At 45.9% G+C, this 12,194-nt stretch overlaps 1 protein-coding gene across 1 annotated transcript in view; it reads left to right on the forward strand.

Moving 5' to 3' along the window:
* Window positions 1-300: 300 nt before the first annotated feature.
* Window positions 301-12,194, forward strand: part of LRRN2 (leucine rich repeat neuronal 2) — a 241,230-nt gene continuing 229,336 nt past the window's right edge. The window contains exon 1 of the mRNA XM_061630374.1: window positions 301-664. The gene's annotated coding sequence lies outside the window, so the exon portion shown is untranslated. The remainder of the gene's footprint in view (window positions 665-12,194) is intronic.

A 12,194-nucleotide genomic window follows, 5' to 3' on the forward strand; every position in this document is an offset into this window, starting at 1 on the left:
AGCTGCTCTTCTGAAGCCTGAACTAGTGCTGCCAGCCTGCTCTGCCGCCACCACTACTACAGTTTGCTTTAGCTCTCGCTCTCTCTCCCCCCCCCCAATACTCCTCCTGGTTGTTTACCACACTGAGTTAGCTGGAGCCTCAGGAGTTAAGTGGCAAAGCAGGCAGAAGCTGATTCAGGTGGGTGGCACATTGCAGTGTCAAGACTCCCGCTAGAGGGAGGAGTGAGGGAATCTAGAGGAGGAGGAGGTGAGCATCGTGGTGGCGGCGGCGGCAGTAGTGGCGGCGGCGGGTAGGAGAGGCGGAAAAGAAAGGAGAAGCAAGTGTGTGAGTGTCTGAGGTGGCGCGGAGGGGGGAGGAGGAACGCGAATCTTTTTCCCGGCTGCTTCCTAAGCAACTACCTAGAAAGGAGAGAGAGCGGGAAAGGAGGGACCATCTCCAAGGCAGACTCTTCTGCCATCCTCTCCACCCGGGTGGGGGAGTCTGTGCAACCTCCTGAGCTTCGTCTGGGCCACAGAACCGTCACTCCCCCCGCCGTCAGCCTCCTTCTGTCTGCCAACTCCAGGGATCCGTCTGAGCCAGATGTGCGTGCCTGGATGGCAGGGAGCAGCAGATAGGCAAACAACAGCAGCAGAGCTGGCCGGGAGGAGAGAGGAGAATCCAAGGGTAAGTGGAGCTCCTCGGTTCTTTATCCGTGGTTGTGGTGGTGGCGGCGGCCGTTGCAAGGGGGCAAAGGAAGGGGGCTTCTCGGGTGCAAATGGGAAGGAGAGGGCTTTATTTGATTCACCGCCTTCCTTGGTAGTTTTCTCTGGGAGAGGCTGAGAAAAGAAAGGGGCTTGTGTGTGGCTGAAGCTGTCGTGTCGCTCGGTGGTTCGGATGGTGTCGGGGAAGCGGGCGGCGGGGGGGGAGGCGGCAAATGGAGAAAAGCGAGACAGGAGGAGACGGGATGGGAAAGAGGAGGGGTGATGGACAGCAAAGTTAAGATCCGGATTTCCTGCAAAGTGGCAGCAGCCTCAATCCGAAATCGAGCCCCTGGAAGAAATCCCTCCTGGCAGATGTAGAGGCAGCGCTCCAATCCTCACTTGCGCCGGGAAAAATCCAGGTGTGTCCCAGACACACGCACACATCCAAGGAGATGGGGGGGCACCTCTGGTTTTGGTGACTGCTACGAAGGGGACGGCTCAGGGTCCCCTCATCAGGCTGACTTGGGTGTTGAATCTGGACTGGCTATGTGGTTTTTTGGGGTAGGGGTGGGGACAGGTCTCTTGCTTGTAGTCACAGAATCCAACCTCGATTCCCCACCATGAGAGGCTGTGGCTTGCTGGAATGGAACCGTGCATTTTATCCCACAGAACCTTTAGCGTGCATGCATGGGAACGATCGGATCTAACGCATTAGGATAGGAGGAAGAGGTTGTATCCACTCATGTGGTCTAGCCCAGCAGCCTCCATCCGTGCCCTATGATGATGGCACAAACGAAAAGGGCTCCGACCACCGACGAGCTCAAGGGGGCTGAGAGGTGAAACAAAATAAGACCCGGGTAGAGGGAGGTGCGTGGGTGCGCTTGTGCTAGAACATGAACTTGGTTCATTAAGAAGCCATACCGGCTTATCCAGACAAACCAACGGACCACCGTTCGCCCACCATTGCCAGCAGCCCCCTAAAGCCGGCTGTTCGTCGTCATCCCAACCGAGCTCAGAGAGAGCAAGCGAGGAAGGGAGGGGGGGTCAGCTCTGCTGAAGAGTTGTTGGCGGAACAAGTGGCGTTACTGGAGGAGGCTGTGCTTGCTGTCTGGCCCTTCCCTCTCTTCTGCCTGTGCTTAGGAGAAACACAGCGATGCCGAACCATTTCACAGGTGTGCTTACAGCACATAGTGCCCACAAGTAAAGAGGCTCTGTTAGGTCTCCCCTGCCTCCCCCCCCCCTTTCCTCTGCAATTCTTTCCTCCTGTTTTGATCAATCCTGCTTCTCAGTGTGGAATCAATTCCCTGGCAAGGCAGAGGGAGCTTTACAACGTAAGTTTTCTTCATATATAATAGATCTAGAATTTGCATTTCCTTCACTCCTGGGTTAGATCGTCCAGTCAGATCATGGCTGTGTAACAAACCTTCCCTAATAACTGGAGTAGAAGCTCTCACCAAGGGGAAGGCAGGGACCATAGGAAAAGGAAGGTTTCTTTCTTTTCTTTTTTTACATTTAACATTAAGAAGGTTGTGTGACCATAGTTTCCCCCCCCCCCGACTACAGCAAGCAGATCAGTAGCTTTCTTTCTTTCTTTCTTTCTTTCTTTCTTTCTTTCTTTCTTTCTTTCTTTCTTTCTTTCTTTCTTTCTTTCTTTTGCATGGACTTGTATTTTTCATTGCCTCACCCTTTGTCTAACTCTCTGTACAAAATCTCAGTGTACAAAGGATTGCATTGCAGGGCCACAGAAGTGTCCTTTCCCTCTCCTCAGGCAAGACTCCTGGCATGATGATGCTGTTCTGTCAAAAGGGAGTGCCATCTCTCTTCAGGAGTAGCAGATCCTTTCTAAGGTGGTGTTGAGGAACTGAAGGGATTTGGCCAAAGCCTTGTGTTAGATTTTCTTATTAGCATCTGCAGTGTGTGTGTGTGTGTGTGTGTGTGTGTGTGTGTGTGTGTGTGTGTGTTAGCATTTGTACACAGAAGCAGGGGGGGGCAGCAAGGAGGGCCAGCTGAGCAATACTTCATGCTGTGTTTCCTGTGTAACACTTGGAGGTAGATCTCGTGCAGCTCCACTAGGGTGAGATGCATGACCATAGCTGAAGCTCACACATCACATCTTGGGAGGGGAGAAGTGCATGAAACAGGAGCACAAGTACATCACATTTCTTCTCCTCCCATTTTTTTAAATGTCCAGAGTTGCCTTTGGGGACTTGCTCTTTACGGGCACTGGGTGCTAGGTATGCTCAGTCCCCTCATCATCAGACTCTCAGAGGGATGTCCTCTTTGAAGAAAACACTTACCATTATTGCTGGTCAGAGGAAGACTCAGCTCTCCACTCTTCTTTTAACATAACTGTGGGTTACAGTCCAAATAGCTGGGTGTCTTGAAAAAGAAGGGGCTTGGTCCCAGGCTATGAGAAATAAGGTATCTTAGGGACTTAATGTGAGGTGGATGGATCTGAAGGGCATCTACATGGAGGGATGTGGGGAGGGTGTGATGCATTTTCAGTGACCACCCTTGTTCCCCAAGCCAAGTGTTGCAAGACCTTATTTATGCTAAATTCTAGCTGATGTTTTGACCTTGGGAGCAGAGCTGATGTTTTGCCCTTCGAAGGAGTGAATGCTGCAGTTTGCAGGTTCTTGTCATTTCTTTATCAAGCGGAACAAGTTCCATTTGAATAATCACCTGTAGGAGGAGACTTATGGGGGACTTTTTCTGCATATGAAAACTGGGACCCCGATGCAGAGGACACACCTAGCTCTGGGGCCAGGAGTTTTCACCAGCAAAATGGTCCAGTGGCTGGACTCACTTAGGGTAGAGACACACTTACTGTTTTGCCGGTTCCAGTGCGTCTCCTCTGAAAATGGGGACACATGGCACTAGTCAAACTCCACCCTTTTACTGTAAAACCTGGTGGGATCAGCTCAAGTACGTGTTTTTTTTAAAAAAAAATCAGTTTCAAACAGATTTCACAACTGATTGGCAGATCAACCCATTGCCCCTCCAGGTGTGTGTGGCCAATGGAAATGCTTTCCTGTAGGTGATTTGTGTGCTTATAGCATTTGGATAGCCTTTTCCCACCAAGCTCATGTCGGGGTTCTCATCTCTGCACTACTTCCCTATTTGTGGGTCAAGAGGTCTTGTCATTGCCAAACTGACCTCTTACCTCCCCACCCCAGCCTCATGATAATATACTTCAGTATTCTTTGACCTAGTGTCACTGTTCACATTAGCAGAAACCATCTCCTTGTAGCTGACCTAGTTCTATGCTACTCCATAGCCTTGCATCTGAAACAGTTATGTTTACACTAATTCAGCATCAGTGTTAAAAACAAGTCAAAAACTGTTCTCTGTTTGTATTGATACAAAATGACTGCACATGAAGTTTCTATGATGATGAAACTAACAGTAAGGTAGCGGCAGGACAGTCAGCTTTTATGAACTACATTTTTATGTGTGTTGGCTTACATATATTACATACACTACTCCAGTCCAAAATCTAGTAAATGTTGACATACATATGTGATTGTGGAGAGAGAGAATGGGAATCATAGAATCATAGAATAGTAGAGTTGGAAGGGGCCTATAAGGCCATCAAGTCCAACCCCCTGCTAAATGCAGGAATCCAAATCAAAGCATTCCCGACAGAATGTTAACATTCACCAAATTTTGACATGTGGTGTAACATATATGTTGGATTTAAAGCAACATGGTATTTCCGATCTCTATATATGGATGTGAAAGTTGGACAGTGAAAAAAGCTGATAAGAGAAAAATCAACGCATTTGAAATGTGGTGTTGGAGAAGAGCTTTGCGGATACCATGGACTGCAAAAAAGACAAATAACTGGGTGTTAGAACAAATTAAACCAGAACTATCACTAGAAGCTAAAATGATGAAACTGAGGTTATCATACTTTGGACACATAATGAGAAGACATGATTCATTAGAAAAGATAATAATGCTTGGAAAAACAGAAGGAAGTAGAAAAAGAGGAAGGCCAAACAAGAGATGGATTGATTCTATAAAGGAAGCCACAGACCTGAACTTACAAGACCTGAACAGGGTGGTTCATGACAGATGCTGTTGGAGGTCTCTGATTCATAGGGTCGCCATAAGTCGTAGTTGACTTGGAGGCACATAACAACAACAAAGCAACAAAATGGAAGCATTTTATTGTGTTTTGTTAGTGCAATGGTCCAAGAGAGTATTAGAGTCAGTGTGGACAGGGGTATTGACTGAACCATTATTGTGCAATCTATTGAGTTTCACAGAATTTAGCTCCAGGCAACAAAAACCTGGATTGTTGTGTTGTTGGACCCAAGGACTCAGGGACGTAACCAGTTGTCATGACATCTTCTGTTGTACCAGTATTCTAATTGTGAAGGACAATTGTAATTTAGTAAAGCTGTTTCAGCAGTCTGTAATATCTTGCATTTATATAACACACCTCTGTGTGTTTAAGCAACTCACATACATTCCTTTCCCCCCCTCGCCCTGTAATCTTTGCAACAACCCTATAGAGCAGATCAGTATTGTTATCCCGGTATTACAGATGGAAGGCTAAGGCTGTGGGCACACTAGCCACTTCAAAAGCAGCGAGAATGGTTTTTCTGGCTGCGTTTTGCAGTGACTCAACCCTCTGCTGGCCACACCTCCCCAACTGCTGACTTCAGACCTTTCAGGACCGCTCACAGCAAAGCTTTGGGCCAGTCGCTGTCTCTGCATGTATCTGCAGCAAAGCATTTCCATTGGCCACACTTGGAAGGCAAACGGGTTGATCTCCCAATCAGTTATGAAATCTGCTTGAAGCTGAATTTTAAAAAATTGTGCTTGAGCTGCTCCAACCAGGGTTTTAGAGTACAAAGAGGCACGGGTTGACTGGCACTATGTGCCCCCATTTTCAGAAAAGAGAGGTGGAGGCACAAAGAAGCAACACTTCCTTGGGCTCCTGCTGGGAGGAAGGGCAGGATATAAATAAGATAAATAAATATTAAATAAACACAACAGTAAGTGTTTCTCGACCTTAAGACTGAGAAAAAGTGGTTGTCTAAAGCTACTGTAAAAATTCATGGCCAAGGTGAGATCTGAACCAGGAACTTCCTAAGCACCTTGAACAACTCCTTGGAAGTGTAGACTAAAACCTGAAGCGGATTCACTGCCCCACTGATATCAGAGCCACCAGCCTCCACTGCCACAAGCCCTATCACCTTCCCAATTGCATTAGCAGAGACATGTACCATTCCAGTACGCTAGAAGGGGACTAAACTTAGCTGAGCTTAATTTGGCTTGAGTCAACTCATTTGGCTCATTCTAAACTGAGCCTGAGAGAGAACCATTGCTATATTTTTTATAAATATTTTAAGTTATTATACAGCCATGAGACTGGCTGTATACTATAGCCAGCATGGATTTTTCACATTCCGCAATGTTAAATTGAAAATACCTCCCCATGCCATTCTGATGCTTCCCATAAGCTCATTTCAAAACAAAACCTTATAAAACTTATAGCCCTGAACTCAGAAACGCTTGCTTAACAACTCTCTAAATTTTCATGGTGATACATAAAACAGTCAGAGAGAATCGAGAGTTCAAAGTGTAAAAAGAGAGGAAAAAACAGCCCTTTTAGACTTTTTCCTCTCAGTTCTCATAATTTGTTGAAATTAATTAAAAATCAGCTATGTTCACAGAATACCTATAATCCTATTACTGACCTTGCCCTATACTCTGACCTTAATCATCTGCAGTTTAAAAGTTTAAAAAATGCCTAGCTGATTTTTAATTAATTTAAGAAATTTAACATTGAAGTCAATGATAGGCCAGGGCATGCTCAGTAAGAACCAGCTGTCAGTGTTCTAAAAGCCAGACTCACAGCTGTTTGCCTTGGCTAATCAGGGGACCACACCAGACCTTTATTTCACTTTAGACAGTCATGGCTTCCCCCAAAGAATCCTGGGAAGTGTAGTTTGTGAAGGGGGCTGAGAGGAGACCCCTGTTCTCCTGACAGATGTCCAGTGGCCAGAGTGGTTTCACAGTCAGCTGCTCTGACTGAAGCTCTGTGAGGGGAACAGGGTATCTCTTAGCAACTCTCAGTACCCTTCCCTAAGTACACTTCCCAGGATTTTTTGGGAGAAGCCATGACTATCTAAAGTGAAATAAAGGTCTGGTGTGGATGTGGCCAGGGACAGCTTTGATTTAAATTTGGGTGGGAGGCTACCACCTATCCAAAGCATGATTGCACAGAAGTAAAACCCATTGAACTCAAAAAGCATGCAAATTTTCAAACCTGCTGTCCCCTCCTCTTCCCTCTTATCCCCTCCCTCTTGCCCCTTCCCTCTACATCCCCTTGCCCCTCCCTCCCCATCCCCATCCACTTCCAATCTCCTCCTCCCCTCCCCTCTCCCCTCTCCCATGGTGAGTTTTACCTATCTTAAGCATGATTGCATGGGAGTAAATCCCACTGAACTCAATAAGCATTCAAATGATCAAACCTGCCCTCTCCTCCTCCTCCTCCCCATCACCTCCCTTTTGCCCCTTCCTTCCCCCTTCCTTTGCCCCTTCCCTTCCAATCCTCTCTTTCTCCTTCTCCTTCTCCTTCCCCTCTTCCTCCTCCCCTTCCCACTCCAGTCGAGGGTGTGGCCTGCCCTATGTGTTGGGCCAGTAACAAGTTGAGACAGCCCCATGGTTGTCATGGAGGCCATGAAGTCCCAGGCTGGAACACTAGAGGCAGCCTCTGCATGGACATTGAAATCACCCAGCACTATCATTCTGGGCTGCTCCAATGCCACAGCCGAGACGACCTCCATCAGCTCAGTCAAAGAAGCACCCGGCCAGCAGGGTGGACGGTACACCAGCAGCAACCCTAGTTTGCTGTCTCCTCGGCCCAACACCAGGTGCAGGCCCTCACAGCCAGCTCCAAGACAGAGTGGTTTCATGGTGACAGAGATGGAAGTTCTGTAGACCACAGCAACTCCTCCCCCCATCCCTGCAGCCTGTGCTGGTGCTGTACCGAGTATCTAGGTGCGCAAAGTTGGGTTAGATCAACTCCTCCAAGCTCACCCACCCAGGTCTCGGTAATACACACCAAATTGGCACCTTCATCCACAATCAAGATTACAATAAGTTGCTACTTCAGCAATGACTCTAGCTGTTGGAAAAAAGAGGATGCATGTTTTCAGCCTGCTATGTTCAAACCACTTCATTTAAGGCAAGATGGGCACAGTCAATTAAAAACATAGAGCACACCTAGAATTTTGCTATAATATATTTTACCTCCCACTGTTTTATGTTGTGCAAATTGAGACAATCCTGATGTCCACTGGAGACTATTCTGCAGAATAGTCAGTGCCATTATTCCACAATTATTTGTGGAGTTTTTTAGTGTAAATTTTGCAAAGTGTTGCTGTACTTCACATATTCACAGAAATAGAAACAAAAGAAAATGATTTCCTATAGGAAACCACTAAAATTGCAAAATAAATAAAAAATATTTAAAGTGACCATCTGAACTATATCAACTATCTTAATAATGTTGCTTCCTCCCTGCTAAAACAAGATCAGCACAGCACATGTTTTGTTTCTGTTATTTAGGCTGATTACAGGTGTTGCCACCACTCACCATATGCTCAGAGGCACGTTACCAAATTCTTCCAAGCTACACAGGTCGTAGATTGGACTGTGAAAGACCAACCCAAATGGTGTTTGCATTTTGACAACTCTGTAGGACACTCCAATATCTCAGAGAGGAGATCAGGTCTCCTGATCCCCTGGTGCATTCACTATAGCTGCCAGATTCCCCTGCTTTTTAAAGTTAGATAGAAGTATCTGTGGGCTATAGGTATGTTCTTAAACCGCAAGGTTTTTTTTTACCTATTAGTTAATTTCTCTGCTTTTTAATCCCGGTGGTAAGAAATGGGATCCTGTCCAAGTTTGCTGACAATGGATTGATCATTTGCATGCGTATTGAGTTCAGTGGGATTTACTCCCCTGCAGTCATGCTTAGGATAGATGAAACTGACTACAGGGGATGGGGAGGGGAGGAGGAGGGAGGAGGGGAGAAAGGGCAGAGGGGAGAAGGGGGATGGGAGCAGGCAGTAGGGGGAGGGGAGGAGAAGGACAGGTTTGATCATTTGCATCTTTATTGAGTTCAGTGGGATTTATTCCCATGGAATCATGCTTAAAATTGACTGGGGGGAGGGAGAGGGGCTGGATTGGGAGGGGAGGTGGAAGAAGGAAAGGGGGAGAAAGGGAGAGGAGAGGGGAAGGAGGGGAGAGGCACGTCTGATCATTTGCATGCTTATTGAGTTCAATGGGATTTACTCCTAAGCAATCATGGTTAGGATAGGTAAAACTGACCATGGGGGAGGAGGAGAGGGAGGGGAAAAGGGAAGGAGTGGATTGGAGGGGGGCAAAGGAAGGGGGAGGGGAGGTTTGATCATTTGCATGCTTATAGAGTTCAATGGTAAAATGATGAAACCGAGGTTATTATACTTTGGACACATAATGAGAAGACATGGTTCATTAGAAAAGATAATAATGCTTGGAAAAACAGAAGGAAGTAGAAAAAGAGGAAGGCCAAACAAGAGATGGATTGATTCCATAAAGTAAGCCACAGACCTGAACTTACAAGACCTGAACAGGGTGGTTCATGACAGATGCTCTTGGAGGTCACTGATTCATAGGGTCGCCATAAGTTGTAGTCGACTTGGAGGCACATAACAACAACAAAGAGTTCAATGGTATTTACTCCCGTGCAATCATGCTTAAGATAGGTAAGACTGCTGATGGGGAAGAGAAAGGGGAGGGAGTAAAGGGGGAAGGGTAAGGAAGGGATTGGAAGGGGATGGGGAGGTAGAGGCAAAGAAAGGGGGAGGGAAGGGGCAAGAGGGAGGGGATAGGAGGGAGGAGAAGGGAAGGTGGGTTTGATCATTTGCATACTTTTTGAGTTCAATGGGATTTATTTCTGTGCAATCATGTTTGAAAATGGAAATGGACTGCCTTCAAGTCGATCCCGACTTATGGCGACCCTATAAATAGGGTTTTCATGGTAAGAGGTATTCAGAGGTGGTTTTACTATTACCTTCCTCTGAGGCTGAGAGGCAGACCTGGCCCAAGGTTACCCAGTGAGCTTCATGGTTGTGTGGGGATTCGAACCCTGGTCTCCCAAGTCGTAGTCCAACACTGACCCGGGGGAGGGACAGGGAGGGTAGGAGGAGGGGGAGGGGAGGAGATTGGGTGGGTGCACACTGGGCAGAAGGGAAGCCTCTTTCCTTTCCAAAAGGAAAACATTGTGAACATTATCATTGCTTTTCAGGGTTTCCCCCACCTTTTTATTCTACAGCAGGCACATGTAGCCTCCCACCCAAATTTAAACCAAAGCTGTCCCTGGCCACATCCACACTAGGCCTTTGTTTCATTTTGCACAGTCATGGCTTCTCCCAAAGAATCCTGGGAAGTGTAGTTAGTGAAGGGTTCTGAGAGTTGCTAGGAGATGCCCTGTTCCCCTCACAGACCTTCAATCAGAGTGGCTGACTGTTAAACCAGTCTGGCCACTGGAATAGGAGTCTCCTCTCAGCACCCTTCACAAACTACGCTTCCCAGGATTCTTTGGGGGAAGCCATGACTGTCTAAAGTGAAATCAAAGTCTGGTGTGGGTGTGGCCCCGATTAGCCAAGCGAAGCAGTTGTGAGTCTGGCTTTTAGAACACTGACAGTTGGTTCTTACTGAGCATGCCCGACATTATCATTGGGTTCAAGCCAAATTTCCTTAAATTAATTAAAAATCAGCCAGGCATTTTTTTAACTTTTAAACTGCAGAAGATGAAGGTCATAGTATGGGGCAAGGTCAGTAATAGGATTACAGGTACTCTGTGAACATGGCAGAATGGCATGGGGGTATTTTCAATTTAACATTGCAGAATTTGAAAAATCTACGCTCGCTATAGTATACAGCCACTCTTGTGGCTGTATAATGTTGCAGTGAATGTACATCTGGGGGCATCCTAGTAGGTTCTAGACTTTTTTCTGCATGCTACACTACACCTACACATACCCCAGAGGCCTCATTGCATTGTACACATCAATGATTTTTTTAATCTCATGGCATTTATTGTATGCTAGGGGGCATTAGCACATGAGGCCAGTGCAGTCTGGGATATAAAACTGTGCATGTGGTTTGAGGCCAGCCTAACTCAGCAGCCCTTGTAAATATGACAGCAAGGCTGTGAGGCTGTTCTAGAGTTCGATAAATTCTTAAATCCAGTCTGGAAGTTTGGAGTATTAAAGATTTTAAAATCTGCTTCTTCCACAACCAAGTACCAAGTATTCTTTCCATCTCCACATGTGAGCATACAGACCTCCAAACATTGAGGCAAAAGTTTATCCTTAGCGCCTATAATTTTTTTTCTCATATGTTGTGGGTTACTCTGTTGGATCTGTTGTTAGTTTGTTTGTTTTGGCATTACCTTGTTGGATTTTGTGAATGAGAAAGGTGATGGATTTTATTGGTCTAAGTTCCTTTTAGTGAGAACAGTCATAGAGTACAAGCTTAACCTAAGTATTCATTTCTGTTCAAGGTAGAGTTACATATTGCTTGAAAGATTGTCTTCTGCCATGTCTGGCTCAATAAAAGGTGGCACCTTTCCTTGCTATATCAGCTTTCTCCACTAAATTCATTCATGTGATAAGAGGTTGTTGTTGTTGTTGTTTTAAAAAAGGGAATAAATGTGTTCCCCTCTCTTTGTTCTTGTTTCTTATCTCATCGTATAGGACTGCAGTTATCTTGCAGAAACAAGAAGACTGCCAATCAGGGGTGCGAGCTGTGATATGCTGTAATGTTTTATGGACTGGAATAATTTGAACCCTGATATGAGAATTGGGGACCATTTACACAAGTAATATTCATATCTGTAGCTTCATTTCCACAAGGGCAGCACATGTTATGCCTGTGTGTCCTGAAAGTGCATACAAAGAATGGGATTGCGCATGCTCATGCCCACTATCCTTTCCTGCCCACTGGCCATGCATTCACCATGACTATCCATAGACATCACATATACACCGACACACCAAAGCAGGCTTCCTGACCACACATACAAAGCTTATGTGGATACAGACTATTGTACATCTATAGGCTTTTTCACAAGTGATGCTGAATGTGCACAGGTCCCACTCCTCATGTATGTTCAATGTAATAGCTATAATGCATAGACAGGGCTAAGGGCTTTAGTCAGGGCCAATCCTACGATTAGGCAGTGTAATTCTCTAAATCAAAGCAACACCACAGACAGTGAAAAGGGTAACAGGTATCGAACCCCCTGGTTTTAACAGCTATGCCTATGATATGATGATATCCAGAGAATAAGCAAATTGGTTTTCTCAAGATCAACTAAACTAAAATGTGCTCTTCCTGGGAAGATTTTTTTCCCAAATCTTCCTTTGTTTCCCCCTATGGTCTGTCCTCAGGTATACCGACACAACAAGATCTGTCTTATGTTCTACTCTTATTTCTGCTCTCAC

The sequence above is a fragment of the Rhineura floridana genome, chromosome 6 (assembly GCF_030035675.1).
Source record: "Rhineura floridana isolate rRhiFlo1 chromosome 6, rRhiFlo1.hap2, whole genome shotgun sequence".
NCBI classification, from domain to species: domain Eukaryota; kingdom Metazoa; phylum Chordata; class Lepidosauria; order Squamata; family Rhineuridae; genus Rhineura; species Rhineura floridana.